Below are 16,859 nucleotides of genomic sequence, written 5' to 3'. Positions count from 1 at the left end.
CCAGGTTTTGTTACCCAGAATCCCTTGCAAACCTAAAAATGTGACCCAAAAAAACACATTTTCCTCACATTTCTGTGGTGGAAAGTTCTGGAATCTGCGTGGATCAACAAATTTCCACCCACCCAGCCTGCCCCCAGGTCTTCCGAAAAAAATGGTACCTCACTTGCGTGGGTAGGCATAGTGGCCGCGACATGAAACAGCGCAAAAGGCAGCATGGTCGCACCTCCATTTCCCAGTGAAATTTAGCACGTTTTGGACAAAAAGACTACCTTTTGTTTTTGCGCCGTAGCTCTGCCAGCACCTAGGGAAACCTAGCAAACCTATACATTTTTGAAAACTAGACACCCAGGGCAATTCAGGATGGGGTGACTCGTCTGCCTCCCCCCAGGTTTTGTTACCCAGAATCCCTTGCAAACATAAAAATTTGACAAAAAAAACACATTTTCCTCACATTTCTGTGGTGGAAAGTTCTGGAATCTGCGTGGATCAACAAATTTCCACCCACCCAGCGTGCCCCCAAGTCTCCCTAAAAAAATGGTACCTCACTTGCGTGGGTAGGCATAGTGGCTGCAACAGGAAACGGTTCAAATCGTACGGTGGTGAATTTACATTACCTTATTGCAAAACTACCTTGATTTTGGGGGGGGGCATCTGAGTTTGTGGCTCGGTGGTATTCTTTGCAAAGTAGCAAATCCAAACAGTTCTGATAACTAGACACCCGGGGGAGTCCAGGAGGTATGGCATGCGTGGGTCCCCCAATGTTTTCCTACCCCGAACTCCTTGCAAACCTTAAAAATAGCACTTTTCGGCGTGGGATCGCCGTGCCGGCAAAAATGTCCTACCACCCTGCGTTCCCCTTGTTCTCCCGAGTAAAAGGATACCTCACTTGTGTGGGTGCCCCAAAGCAGAACACGCCAAAAATGAATTTTGAAAAAAGTAGTTTTTAGTCATATTTAAGTTTTACAAATTAAGCCCCCCAGCCTGAGTCACATGCCTTTGGCCCACCCACACAAGTGAGGTATCATTTTACTCGGGAGAACAAGGGAAACGCTGGGTGGTAGGACATTTGTGCCGGCTGCGAGATCCCACCCAAAAAAGTACGGAAAAGTGGGGTTTTTGACCAAAATTTAAGGTTTGCAGGGGTTTCTGGGTAGGAAAACATTGGGGGACCCACGCATGCCATACCTCCCTGGACTCCCCCGGGTGTCTAGTTCTCAAAACTGTTTGGGTTTGGTAGTTTCCAAAGATGCCCGCCAAGCCCCGGGCCAAAAGCTCAGGTGACCCCCTCAAAAAATAAGATTATTTGGCTAAAGGTAATTTTTTGGTCTCCACAGTATGAATTGGGCCTTTTCCTAAAGCAGCCACTATGCCTACCCACGCAAGTGAGGTACCATTTTTATCGGGAGACCTTGGGGAACGCTGGGTGGGAGGTAATTTGTGTGAGCCCAGTGATGCCACGCTTTCCCACACTAAAACGTGTGAAAAAACAGATTTTTTCCAAGCAAAAATTGAGGTTTGCAAGGGATTCTGGGTAAAGGAACGTTAGAGGATCCACGCAAGCCATACCTCCTTGGAAGCCCCCGGGTGTCTACTTTTCAGAAATGTGTGGGTTTGGTAGGTTTCCCTAGATGGCTGTCTCACACGGGGCCAAAAACCCAGGTAACCCCTCTTGCAAAAGCTGGTGGACTTGACATTTTCACCATTGTTAAATTCACCAGCTTTTGCAAGAGGGGTTAGCTGGGTTTCTGGCCCCGTGCGAGACAGCCATCTATGGAAACCTACCAAACCCACACATTTCTGAAAAGTAGAAACCCGGGGGCTTCCAAGGAGGTATGGCTTGCGTGGATCCTCCAACGTTCCTTTACCCAGAATCCCTTGCAAACCTCAATTTTAGCAGAAAAAAATAAATTTTTTCACACGTTGTAGTCTGGGAAAGCGTGGCATCACTGGGCTCACACAAATTACCTCCCACCCAGCGTTCCCCCAGGTCTCCCAATAAAAACGGTACCTCACTTGCGTGGGTAGCCATAGTGGCTGCAACAGGAAAAGGTCCAAATCGTACGGTGGTGAATTTAAAATACCCTGAAGCAATATAACTTTGATTTTGGGGGGGGAGGGGGCACCTGAGTTTTTGGCCCGGGGCTGGGTGGTATTCTTTGGAAAGTAGCAAACCCAAACAGTTCTGAAAACTAGACACCCGGGAGAGTCCAGGGAGGTATGGCATGCGTGGGTCCCCCAATGTTTTCCTACCCAGAACTCCTTGCAAACCTTAAAAATAGGTAAAAATAGCACTTTTCCAAACTTTTTGGCGTGGGATCGCCGTGCCGGCAAAAATGTCCTACCACCCTGCGTTCCCCTTGTTCTCCCGAGTAAAAGGATACCACACCTTAACAGAGTTACTCAAAAGTCAAACATTCAAGCACGGCTATCTATTCCTCAAAGACACACACATACAGGTTGGATTTGGCACAAGGGCGAGTGATGGTTCAGTACATAAAATTTTATTAACAAGATATTTCAAAAAAATGAAATGCTCTGTCAATAAATAAATGCATAAAAACCGAACCAGTGACTCGCAACTCGTGAGCTGTAAAGCCACGACAAGGCACCAACCATTTTACAGGCCATTCACGCACCTTTCATACCTGATACAAACCAGACCATTGACACCATCCGAATGGAAAAGCAGCACATAACAACAATCACAATAAGGGACAAGATACACCCTACTGCAGAAAGAGAAAAAAAACAATTATTACTGCACACCCATCTAATCCGCAAGCACACACACATACTGGTTGGATTTGGCACGAGGGTGAGTGATGATTCAGTACATACAATTGGATACGCAAGTAATTTCATCAAAAATGAAATACAGTGCGTATAATTGAAAGTATGATAAACTGAACCACTGACTCACAGCTCGTGAGCTGTAAAGCCACGTCAAGGCACCAACCTCTTTACAGGCCATTCATACACCTTTCGTACGCGTGACACATACAAAACATTCACACCGCCAGCCGCGGACCCATCACATTTCAACACTCACACCAGCAAACAGCGCCATTCAAGGGCCCATCACTTTCACATGCCCACATTTCTGACACTGCAACTACACAAAATGATGGACTGTGTGGATTGTCACTCAACTAGCAGTGTGTGTAGTGACCAACAGAAAGTAACTACTCACACACCGCCTGCCGAGCGCCAGTCCACCCACACCACCATCCAAGCACCAGACCATGCACACCGCCAGCCAAACACCACTCAGCGCACACCGACAGCCAAGCGCCACTCCACAAACACAACACCAGCCAAGCACCACTCCACACACACCGCCAGCCAAGCACCACTCCACACACACCGCCAGCCAAGCACCACTCCGTGCACAGACAGCCAAGTACCACTCCACGCACACCACCAGCCAAGCGCCCCTCCACACACACCACCAGCCAAGCGCCACTCCACAAACACAACACCAGCCAAGCAACACTCCGTGCACAGACAGCCAAGTACCACTCCACGCACACCACCAGCCAAGCGCCACTCCACACACACGACCAGCCAAGCGCCACTCAACACACACCACCAGCCAAGCACAACTCCACACACACCGGCAGCCAAGCACCACTCCACGAACACCACCAGCCAAAGACAAATCCAAACACAACACCAGGCAAGCGCAAGAGCACGCACACCGCCAACCAAACACCAGACCACGCACACCGCCAGTCAAGCACCAGTCCGCAGACACCGCCAGACAAGCACCAGTCCACAGACACCGGCAGCCAAGCGCCAAACCATGCACACAGTCAGACAATGGACACTACACGCAAACCAACATCATACTTTAGTTTTTTTTTAAATAAAAGAGAAACAAAAACAAATTGCAAATTGATACAAATCTACTAACTCGACAACTAAATCTAAAAAGACTACACAAATACAAACTTTGAAACTGAACAATAAGTTTTACAGAATAAAGACCAACCAGTTCACTTTACCACTCATTGATACTCCCAAAAATTATTATGCGTGTGGTACAATCTAAAACAAGCAGGTACACACAGCCCGGGGTTTGAAGGGCAGTCGGGGCAGTACATGCGAACCTCCTTCCGCAAACCTCTTCGCCAACAGACTCTACATCTCCGACTGGGAAAGTCTTTTGAGGTTGTAGGAGGAATTGTATCAGGAAAGTGGCGATCTTTCAATCTGGCAACATCCTCCACCACTCCAACTCTAGGAACACTTGCCTGTTCCACTAAAACAAGGCTGCCTATTACAGACTCCTGAAACTTTACAAAAGTCAACTTTGACTGGGGACAAGATTTCTGGAACACAATAAAAGCATTAAAGGTTGCCAAGTGGAAAAGATGGATAGCCAACTTCTTGTACCAAATGTAAGCCTTACGAAGAGCAGCATACGGTTCCAACCTCTGATCAACTCTGTCAACACCACCCATGTACTTATTGTAGTCCAGTATGCACACAGGTTTGCGCACTTCTGCAACCTGACCCCAAACAGTCCGCGGTTCAGTGCTTTCATCATGTATTGTAGTCAACATGTAGACATCTCTCCTGTCTGTAAACTTCACAGCTAGAAGCTCCTCACAACGCAATGCACTGCACTGTCCCCGAGCAAGCTTTCGACAAACAAGTTCTTTTGGGAAACCTTTACGGTTTGAGCGGATTGTGCCACAAGCAACAGTGTCCACTTTGGCCAATTCCCTGAACAACCGCACACCAGTGTAGAAGTTATCGACATACAAATGATGGCCTTTGTTAAACAATCCACGACCAAGTTCCCACACAATTTTCTCAGTCACTCCAAAAGTCGACGGACAACCAGGGGGGTTAATCCTGGATTCCTTACCAGTGTACACCCTGAAATTAGAGACATATCCAGTCTCACTGTCACACAGCATATACAGTTTGATTCCATAGCGTGCCCACTTACTAGGAATGTATTGCCGAAATACGAAGCGGCCCTTGAACAACAGCAAAGACTCATCCACTGCAATTTCTTTCCCAGGATAAAAGATCTCAGAAAATCGATCAACCAAATGATCAATGACAGGCCGAATCTTGAAAAGACGGTCACAATCAGGGTGATCTCGTGGCAAAGCAAGACTATTGTCAACAAAATGCATCATCCGCAGCAGAAGCAAATACCTATCACGACTCATAACTGCCGGAAATATAGCTGTTGCCATCAAGGGACTCGTAGACCAATATGAAGCCATTGATGGTTTCCTAAGCAAGCCCATCGAAAAAGTTAAACCCAAAAACTTTTTCATCTCCTCCAAATTTGTGGAAGTCCACCGGGCAGCTCTAGCGTGGGGCTTAAGGCTGGCACTGTTCACCCTCAAAACATTTTCAGCATACAAATTAGTCTGCTCTACAATCTCTGCCAAAAACACATCACCCATAAACAACTTGAAAAAATCAATAGGCAAAAAGTTTTCAGTGTTCACCCTACACCCTGGAACACCAGTAAATTCAGGCAATGCCGGCTGCACCATGCCTGGTGCAACCCAGAGGTCAGAACTTTCATCGTCAAGTCTTGCAGCCGCAGGCCGCCGCCCAGCTGCCTCTTGTCTCACTACACCAACTGGAAGTCTAGCAGCCCCCGGCTGCAGCCCAGATGTCTCTTGCCGCACTATTGGCACATCAATGTCCTCCGCAACCACAGGCACAACCATGTCCTCCCAAACCGTAACCACAGCAATGTCCTCCCCAACCACAGGCACATCATCCACACCAAAAGTAGCTTCATCAGCACTCAAAGCGTCTTCATCATCAGATGAAGCCATGTGTAGAGAAAACTCACTACCTGAATCTTCACCTCCCACCTCTGGCTCAGAATCAGAGTCAGACTCTGGACCATGGTCAGAGGAAGAATCAAAAAGCATTCCAACAACTTGCTGAGCAGTAATCCGGCGGCTAGCCATTATCCTTACAAATAAAGGAGTCTGCACAAACAACTCAACAACCCCAACACTGTGCAAAGTAAGATAAAAAAATGTAAGACTTTTTCACAAAAAACTATATTTAGAAAAAATATACAATTCACTTACAAGACACAACTACACTCACCAGCACCTACTCTGCAAAGACACAGCAAATAGGCAACGATATCCCACTAGAAAGAAGAAAAAAAAACTTACAGCTACAGAAGGACACATCAAAAACAAATGCAAAACATGTTTTACAATCACAACAAACAGAAACAAAACATACTCGTATTACTACACACTTTGCAAAATAAACAATTACATTACAATTGAACAAAAAAAAGGTCTCTTACCAAACACATGCATCTACAGAAACAGCAGAACAACAGAACCACCAGTAACAGAACCGCACACTGCAACAATCTAAAGAGAAAAAAACCAATACACATTAGAAGAAACAAAAACAACACACATTACAACAGGCTATGTCACAGGGTATGTCACAAATGGGGTGTCTGTCCCCAAGGGGGGAAGATTATAAATCATTATAAACGTGGGCCCCCTGGAAGCAACCCTACGGAGGGCAGAGAGGCCAAATAAAGACACGGCAGAACATACTGAAAACAAATGGGCCCAAGGGGTCGCTCCCTATAAAAAAAAATAACCCTGGAGTCTAGTGGGCTTTTCTATTCCCCCCCCCCTCCCCTTGGGTCTAGAAACGGTAAAAAAAAAACAGCCAATCTGCCCCCAGAAAAGTCTATAAAAAAATTAGGGCCACTAGGAAGCGACCCTTCCCCAAGGGGTCGCTTCCTTTTCAAATCCAAACAAATCCTTGGTGACTAGTGGGCTTTTCTGCCCCCCCTGGGTGCAGATCAGCCAAAAAAACGCCGATCTGCCCCAGGGGGGGCAGAAACGTCTAAAAAAATATTAGGGCCACTAGGAAGCGACCCTTCCCCAAGGGGTCGCTTCCTTTTCAAATAAAAAACAAATCCCTGGTGACTAGTGGGCTTTTCTGCTCCCCCTGGGTGCAGATCGGCCGAACAAACGGCCGATCTGCCCCAGGGGGGGGCAGAAAAGTCTGAAAAATATTTTATCCCCCTAAGGAAGCGACCCTTGCCCAAGGGGTCGCTTCCTTTATAAATAAAAAACAATCCCTGGTGTCTAGTGGGCTTTTCTGCCCCCCCTGGGTGCAGATCGGCCAAACAAAACGGCCGATCTGCCCCAGGGGGGGCAGAAAAGTCTGAAACATTATTTGGCCCCAAAAGGAAGCGACCCTTGCCCAAGGGGTCGCTTCCACGACAAATAAATATGCCCAAAAACAATCCCTGGTGTCTAGTGGGCTTTTCTGCCCCCCCTGGGTGCAGATTGGCCAAACAAAACGGCCGATCTGCCCCAGGGGGGGGGCAGAAAAGTCTGAAACATTATTTGGCCCCAAAAGGAAGCGACCCTTGCCCAAGGGGTCGCTTCCTCGACAAATAAATATGCCCAAAAACAATCCCTTGTGTCTAGTGGGGCATTCCTGGTGCACGATCGCGACGCTGTGCGCGATCGCGCACCAGGAATGCCGTGCATTTGGACATCAGGGGAGAGGAAACACAGTTTCCTCCCCCCCCCGATGCCTCAAGGCACCGAAAACCGGCCCCCCGCCCCACCGGAGCACCAAACACGCACCTCTTTGCTGGACTCGCTGGAAACAAATGGCTTCCAGCGCGTCCAGCGCTTCCTGATGACGTCGGTGCGCGCTGACGTCACCAGGAAGCGTGGGGGGGCCAGGGGGTGGCAGCGGAAAGTCTTCCGCTGCCACCCCTGCAAAAAAAAAAAAGATCGCTGCAAGGGGGGGAGCGCCAGCGCTCCCCCACCAGGGCTGTACTGATGACGGAGCGGTTCCGTCATCAGCACAGCCCAACCGATGCTGATGACGGAACCGCTCCGTCATCAGCATCGAAGGGGTTAAGTGCTCATGACAGCACTGATTTTTTTCTACTGATATGACAGCAAGGGTACTGGATTTCACATTGTGGTTAACGTAAGCATCAGCCGCTTTATAAGTAGTGCCATGACACTGTATTGGCACACACAAAAAGTAGTCAGCATGGTTTTGATCTTTTCCTGGACGATACACAATAGTATAATTATACTCCTGCAATCGCAACCCCCACCTCTCAATGCGAGTGGGCATCTTTGCTTTAGGATTGCCCAAAATGGTGAGCAGTGTTTGGTGATCGTTGACAACTGTGAAATACTTTCTATATAGGAACACATGCAAATGTTCATGAGCCCACACCACAGCGAGGCTCTCTTTTTCAGGTTGTGAATAGGCACTTTCTGTCAATGACAATCTTCGGCTACCATAAGCCACAGTGTGCCTTGGGGCATTAGGATGTCCAGTGTGCTGGGCAGGATGTTACCAATCCTGCAAGGCTTGCATCAACAACAACCTTTGTCTGTAATTTCGGATCGAAGTATGCCATTTCAGGTGCTCTCTCAATTGAATGCTTTATTTTCTTGAAGCTCTGCTCACATTCACTTGACCATCGAAATGGGACATTTCATTCTATTAAGTCTCTCAATCGGGCACACACAGTGGCAGTCATGTATATACCTTGAAAAGTAACTGGCCATACCAAGAAAGGATTGCAGCATAGTAACACCTTGTGGGGAAGAAGTGGATGATGAGACCTGTACTTTAATCAGATCTTGAGTCATTTCCAAGAACAGAAATGGTATGACCAAAGTACTTGAGTTTGTTTTGATAAAGCTCTCTCTTTGCCGCATTTAAAGTGAGACCTTCATTGGCAAGTACACAACACACTCGCGCAAGAGCTTTATCATGTTCCTTTTGTGTGGCTCCAAAAACAAGTATATAATTATTTTAATTGAAAGTATTTCTAACTGGTTGTATTAATCAACAAATGATATCCTGAAAAAGTTCTGCAGCTGATGACACTCCAAAGTGTAGCCTTTTGTATCTAAACAAACCAACATGAGTCGAAAAGGTAGTAATGTACCTGCAATTTTCTTCCAGTTTGCGCTGGTGATATTCTTTGTTCAAATAAAGGTAAGAAAATACTTTGGCTCACTTCAGCTGGTAATCAGGTCAGCAATGTGCAGACTTGGATGTCGTTCTCTTTTAATCGTATCTGGCGGAACAATTACCTTCATGTGGGAAACAAAATCCACATTGAAAAACACAACTTCTTTTTCTTTTGAGATATTATTTTATGGCCTTCTACTTTGTGTTTTGACTTTATTTTTACACTCATTGCTGATTTCTGGGCCTTTCCGGACTCAATTTTAGCTGCTTGTCTGTCAGCCCTTTCTTCCGCTCAGGCAGCCATGTGTATGCATTCCAAGCAGAGTGTTTCTTTCAGCATTGGTCGTTTGAAGGAATTTGAAAGGCAACCATCTATTACCCTGAGATGCATGGCCCGCCATTGTTGAACTCATTGAACTTGCAGTGTTTTATGAGTGAATTGTCTTTCTACAAACTCATCCATCATCTCACCAGCTCTCTGCCTTTCTTGACTTAAAATGTCCCTTTCATAGTCGACATTCGCCAATGGATTGTACTTGGTGTTTAGGACCTCTTTGATTTGATGATACATCATTTCATCACCTTGTAGTATTTTCTTTATCATTTCTTTTGCTCCGTTTCCTACCAAATTATTTAGATATTTAATTATCTTTTTGTAATTCGCTTCTTTCAGTGCATCAATGAAATTGTCGAAGGTTTCGATCCAGTCATTCCATTTGTCGCTAAAATTCTGCTTTTTGGTGGTATTGAAGGGAGGCAGAGGTTTTAAGAAGACAGCTGCGTTACTACCAGTTCTGGCCCTTACTAACAAGCGTATGTGCTGTTCACATGGACTTTCACCATACATACCATCTGCAATTCCTTGCAATGTGCTCGTTCCAGGTTCGTTAATGCCTAACTGTACTTTTGGGGCTTCTTTTCCCTTTGCCATCGGAGCCGTTCACTGTCTGAAGGACTTTAGAGTTGTACGGAATGCCCCCAACACTGTCTGGGATGTCCACTTCGGGTATCACTGGTTCTGTATTCACAAGCCCGGGCCAAAGACTGTGGTATGATGACACTTTCTGGTAAGTGTAAATGTATGCTCTATATCTGGTTAAAGCCACCTATTATACTTCTCTGCTTTTATCTGCTTTGCTCACAGTGTTCTCTTGCACCTGGCTGTCATCTCTCATGGCGCCCTTCGTACATGGTTGTCGTTACATTTAGCGTTATCGTACTGTATGAATGACAGTTATTTTACCCGTTGTGGCGCAGTGCCTTGTCTCGACCTTATCCGCAAATTTCTAGCCAACGACAAGCAAACCTTCTGTAAGGCCTACACCTTCTTCACAAGTCTTGCACTGGCTGGAGTGGCACTTTGACTCCACATATGCCAACTGTCAACTTTCACTTCGATTGAGGCACATGGGGCACACACATGCACATGCATCACTATTCTGCGGAGTCTGTCAGGAACCAAAAGGGACCTGTCATCTTTAACTAACTAGATACTACATACATATATTGTTGTTGTGTTATTCTATTTGTACATTTTTGTTTTCATTTAAAAGTGGAAGTCTCTGAGTGGCTGTGATGTCCGAGGGGTTCTTGTTATATGGATATGGGCTCTTAAGTATCAACGCATTTTCTTATAAACACAGAATAGGGAAAACCCTTTGATAGATCAGGCCCATAAATCTTATTTGTTGCCATTCATTTATAATCTTGTGTGTTAGTTTTTTAGGTTGAACCTAGACAGCGCTTGCGTTCTCTTCGAGACTTCTTGTATTCAGATTTGTTAGGTTTAACTCCGTCTTTGCTTTCTATTTGTTACTTTGATTGCTCTTCACAATTTCTTGGTTTCTACTGGTTCATTGCCCCTCCTTGTCCCTCCTTTCTCTATTTAGTTACTGCCCACGCAGCATGTCCTAACTACTCAGTAGCCTTCCACTGAAGAGCTTATATGTTAGTTCAGGAACTTCCTTTATTTTACTTTCCTTCTCGTGTTACTGAATGCAGCTTTATGCTGCTTGCTCCCTCCCCCAGGCGATTATCACGTGGGGAGATTCAGAGCAGGTACTTTCCAGGCTGTTTATTTCCCGGCCTCTCCCTCTCAGTTACCGCCTTAGCCTCTTGCTGGCAACATGGCCTCTACGCCAGTGCTCAATGCCTCACAGCTCCTCTTTGTTCTGTACCAGCTAATGAACGTTTGACCCCCACAGCTTCACTAAAACTCATTCTGCAAAGAAGCATCACATTAATAACACATCTCTTTTGCTCATACTGCTCAGGTCAAAACAATTAACATGTTGATAGTTGCCCATGCCCCGAGGCCGAGTGCTGAGCTGTAGCTGTAGCTGTGCGCGCTCCCTCACGAGCGCGTGCCTGGCGTCAGCCAATTCTGTCCCTCTGTCTTTCAGTTCAAGCCTGCAGTACGCATTGGCCTTGTTGCTTGGCAATCTATTTTTAGGTTTCGACCTGGCGAGGGCACTGCAAGTGCCCCTCCCAGGGCGAAAGCTTTTGTCAACAGTATGGATGTTTGGCACGCCTCTGTTTCCCATTGGCTAGCTCCATAAATGGACGCTAGCCATTGGCAAACAGAGGCGTCCGTCAAATCCCGAGGCGATTGGTGGGCGTTCCGGCAATGTTTTTCTCATCCTGCCTCTTTTCTGACGTCATGTGGCTGTGGGCGTGTACATTTTTTTTTTTTTGTCCCGTGATGTTTTCGTCATTTTTAAAGTGCCTTTAGCCGGAGTGGTTGGCGAGAGCCGCTAAGCGCTTTTGTTAGAACTGATGGGAGAGTATGTGCCTCGAAGTCGGTCTCCCTAAAGAGGAGCAAGGACGCGCTTGGCGGAACAACTCACTGGGCGCTAGGCCGCTGATGCTGCCGGTCCGAGGCGTCGCTGCTCCGTGTATCGTTGCTGAGCCCGGAGGTTGAAGGGGCTGGGGGCGGAGGAATCAATGGTTAGGCGACGGAGGGAAGTGACTCACGCTCTATGCGAGGGCATTGTTCTCAGCCACTCTGGCCGCAGTGCCTAACCTCTCCATTCTCTGTTGATAGGGACTAAGGAAATACTTCTCCTTCTTATTTCCCTATGGTGTCACACTATAAATGTACATAAATACCATGTTCAAAATACTTTACTGTAAGAGGCCTATTGCGCTTGTTTTATCTGATTGTTGCTAAGTTTCAAAGTTCACACTCTCACACCAAACGGCAGACAACGTCCAGAAAAATAGAAACGTGAAAAAGAAGGGTGAGCCCTTGACGCAGCGCGCACTGGAGAGGGGTAGCCTAGGTAAGATAACTTAACTCTTCACGGCCAGAGATGCTCTGCTGCTCGCATCTTTAGTCTGAAACTGACCCCCCCCCCCCACCCTGTATCACTTGAAGGAAGTGTTAACGCATGCCCGAAAACATCAGAGCCTCAGTGCCAACGGGGCACACGTGTGTACACCACGAGGCAACTTCTTCATGAAATTGTGAAAATTAGCCATTTCAGAGCTGTGCAATCCCGCATTGCAAGACATCCGAATTGCAAAGCACGCACCCCCTTTACAAAATAAAGATACGAGAAAATGGACCAGCTGTGCACAGCTGCCCAATGCCAAGGCATGTATTACTTTAAAATGTGTTCATGCAGTTGCTGAAAGCGCATGTACAAGCCAGGCGCTTTATCACCGAAGCCCGTTGCAATGCAAGACATGCAAGCTATTCTCCAGTGTTACAACTGTGCACATCTGGGGCGCCAGGCACTAGCTCCTAGGTGCTTTATCACCGAAGTCCGTTGCAATGCAAGACGTGCATGCCTTGCTCAAGTAGGAGCCCCTTTCCTGCCAAATTAAACGGTTTACATCTGTGCACATCTGGGGAGCACAATCAGTGCAGGCCTCTGGGACACAAATGCACCCTGCACTCCGAAGCTGTGCGCGCGGCCGCACGCTGCACGTCCACCCGAGAGAAAGGTGAACTTTAAAAGGGAAACGTGTGAGAAGGGTACCTGCGCCTCGCGTTGGTCTCTCCGAGAAGGCGTAGTACACAACTGAGACAAGCGCCTACCTCCCTTACCTTTTTACGTGTTGTCATATTTGTAGGCGCTTATCACGCTTGCGTTCTTGTCCCAGAAAACATTCATAGAGGCTAGATGGTGATGTTTATTTTCGTTATTTAAAAAAAATTACTTGTCAGCGATGACATTTGGAAATAGGAGGGAATGGGTCTGATACTCTCCGTCATGCGCTTTATACAAACGTGTTTTATAAGTAACCTTGCCTGCGGGGCTTATGTGGTTTCTATTTGGTGGTGGCCATCATAAGGTCAGTCAAAATGTCATATATGTTGATCGCTACAGATCGTATAAAAACTGACTGACCGAAGGTGACCATAGCTGGTGAAGCCATCAATCTGGTCTTATAATAAACTCGGTATCTTGAAGACATACTGGCACCACTGCCAAAATGAAAGATGCTGGCTCTGATAACATGGAAAGGGAACCCAGGGAAGTCCAATGCACAGCGCAAAAAAAATTACCATCTTGAAAATGTGGTTGTAACCCGCAAGTTCCGCCATGAAGAATATATATTTCTGCAATTGGCATGTTTGTGTAATAACGAAACTTGGTTTAAAAAATGTGTACTAAAATTAGTATTTACCGGTTTTTCTCAGATCTATAAAGAAGCGCTCGTCAAAACAACCTCAATGTACTATTTAGTTAACAGTGGAGCATTGCAGCAGTTTAAAAAATGTGTACTAAAATTTGTATTTACCGTTTTTTCTCAGATCTATAAACAAGCGCTCGTCAAAACAACCTCAATGTACCATTTAGTTAACAGTGGAGCATTGCAGCAGCGCGGCTACTGTAGAGAGACGGGAGTCCTATTTGTCCACTTCAGAGCCGGATGTGTAGTCTGTAATCTGAAAATTTAAATAGCAGAACAGCAAAGCAGTGTACTCATTTAGCTGCCCGCGTGCCGCGCTTCCTCTCAGAGCTGCAATTCGGGTCCGTATTTGTTTATATTAATTAAGTTAATTGGAAAGTGATGTGCTTCACATGTGGTGAATTGCGAAACATCCAGCCTGTGAATTGGAGCCTGCTGGCTCGTTTCCCAGTGATATCCGTTCATCCCGGGGTGCTGCAACCAGACTAGTCATGGGCCAATCATTTCTTTTTCTGGTACGTCGAGCAACAAAACATCCCTGGAAAAAACAGTACACCTTCTGGAAGCATCAAGGGAGGAATTAACCAGGAAAGTAGATGTATGCAGGTTTGGAGTATGAGTGTTCAGTGGAAAGGATTTTACTTTTTCAAAAACCCAACTTCCTCTATGTATGAAGGTTTTGCTTTTAGCAGAAATGCCAGGATGATACTAAATTATAGATATTTTATATTGGCTGTGGTACTCCTTTCTTCAACCCTTAGAAGGATGAATAGCGGCGTTGGCCCTACTGGGCCACGATTCTGTGCTCCGAGTATTGCACACTGACCTCCATAGCGCGCGCTCTCAACCCACTGAGCCTCTTGCTAGAAAATCGGGTCCCATCGTCTTTTTGCTGCTACAACCCGTTCTCCAGGGATTGTGCATGAGTTTGTGAAGCGTAATGAAAAATAAACGATAATCAGTTACTTGATAGACTCAAACTAATGTTTTATTCAAAGGCAGGGTGGAAAAATTAAATTAAATGACATGAAGTGAAATTTAACAAATGTGAACTTCTGACTGCAGTTAGTGATATTACGCGAACCTTTGGCTGATCAGCGATGCAGAGATAATATTGTGCACTCTACGTCTAGGGTCTTGCGAGACATTAAGCTATTGGCATTGTAAATGACAATGCCATTTATTTATCGGTTTTCAAAAACAACACATAAATGAAAAATTTGTCATTTACAATGCCAATAGCTCTAACTTTTACAAAGGCGAAACCGTTGCATTGTAAATGCTTGTTGTGTTTAGGATGGGAACAAAAAACTATTTGAACCCACCACTATTTACCATTCTAACTCGTCAGCCTTGTAGACATAACGTTCTTTTTAATCTGACGCATGTACCAAGGTAACAACAAATGTATTATTTTAATGGGTCTCTCCGCTGCTCGTACTTTGATTTGAGATAGTATTTCTTCTTTTTCCGCATTTATGTATTGCGCGAACTCGACCCGAACGTATTTTCCCAGAACCACATGATTTTAATGAGCTTAGGCCAGACTCAAAGCCAGTGACGAAGTAAGCAGCCCCCGTTAATAGTTTAACCTGTAGGATCATGAAAGTGTTGTAATTGCATTTTTTTCTGCTGGATATGTGATGTTCAAAAGCTCACATGCAAGTGATACAGCTGGAATAATCAATTTTTCACGAGTCAGCTGGAATTCCCACCAGGAGAAGCTGGCAGAATGTGTACTACTACAATTTATTTTTACAAGTTGGAAGATATTTTCCACGTGACATCATTTTAAATTAACGTTTTAATGAATATAAACACGAAATGTCAACCCAATTCTGATTAATGAATGTTTCTAGAATCAAGGAAACATTCGCCTGCAGCTTGTAGCGGAGTTTCTTCACGATTACATATTTCCAAATATTGTATGGTTTGTGCACAAAGGTTTTAGGTGGAGATAAGCACAAATTTGCAGTCTAACTTTTCGGGTCTGCTCCAGTGACACGTAACACACACGAACTCTGGCGATATTTCAGCGGCACTCGAGTGACAGGCCTGTCCTATCTGTGTTCCATTTGTAATTCCTTTTCCAAACCCCCAGACTTCCACAGCACCTCATATTTTCACTACTTAGGTAAAGGTTGGCAAACATGTCACAAGAATGTTGTACAGCTAGGGACGGCAATAGTTACAGAGAGCAGTATACACAGTGCTTAATTTGAAAAAAAAAAATGTAAGTGCCAGGGCTCTCGTCAGGAGACCACTGCAACTTGCACTACACATGGTTCGTGCCATGCTGACAATGATAGTAACAACACAATTACTAACTATCTCACTCCTACAATTGTGACATTTTGGACTACTTCAGGCCCCAAAGCTACAACAATGCCTTGGGTGGCGGGTAACAGTCATTTTTAATGTATATTGAATTATTAATTGGCTGTGGTTGTGGTCATCTCTAAATTAGTCTGGCAACGCCACCACAGCATCAGCGCAGCACCAGTACAGGATCACTCATCACCGCCACAGCATCACTCATCACCACCTCAACATCAGCACAGCATCACCTCGGCATCAGCACAGCACAACCTCTGCATCAGTGCACCACCACCAGTGGAGACGCGCCTCAGCACCAACAAAGCACTGCTTTAGCATAAGCAAAGCACCAGCTCAGCACCACCTGAGCACCAGCGCAGCACCATCACCTCAACATCACTCATGAACACCACATCACTCAGCACCTCCTCAGCATCACTAAGCACCATCTCACCATCATCCGAGCATCAGCACAGCACCACCTCAGAATCACTCGGCACCGCCTGAGCATCAGCACAGCATCATCTGAGCATCAGCAAAGCACCAACTCAGCATCAGCACAGTACCAACTCAGCATCACTCACCACCACCTAAGCACCAGCACAGCACCACCAAAGCATCACTCAACACCACCTCAGCACCACCTCTATCTAGTGTTCATTCACCACTTAGTGCACAAGTCTTCCTTTCCATCTATTCTGTGCAGCTCTCAGCCCAATCAATGCACCATGTCACATAATTCCACTTCACAAATACGCTACACACCACACAATTCCACCCCACACAATTCCACAACTAACAATTCCAATTCAACCACTCCAAACCACATACATTCATTCTGCTCCAAACCAAACACATATTTGAAAAAGTTGCCATTTACAATGCCAATAGCTCGAACTCATAAATGCGAGACC

General features: G+C 45.8%; 1 protein-coding gene across 2 annotated transcripts in view; it reads left to right on the top strand.

Annotated features, from left to right (window-relative positions):
* Positions 1 to 16,859, top strand: part of SCYL1 (SCY1 like pseudokinase 1) — a 990,258-nt gene that overhangs the window by 659,005 nt on the left and 314,394 nt on the right. The window lies entirely within an intron of this gene.

The sequence above is a fragment of the Lissotriton helveticus genome, chromosome 9 (genome assembly GCF_964261635.1).
Source record: "Lissotriton helveticus chromosome 9, aLisHel1.1, whole genome shotgun sequence".
NCBI classification, from domain to species: domain Eukaryota; kingdom Metazoa; phylum Chordata; class Amphibia; order Caudata; family Salamandridae; genus Lissotriton; species Lissotriton helveticus.
The sequence above is the reverse complement of the archived record's forward strand: the minus strand, read 5'-3'. Positions and strand labels throughout refer to the sequence as shown.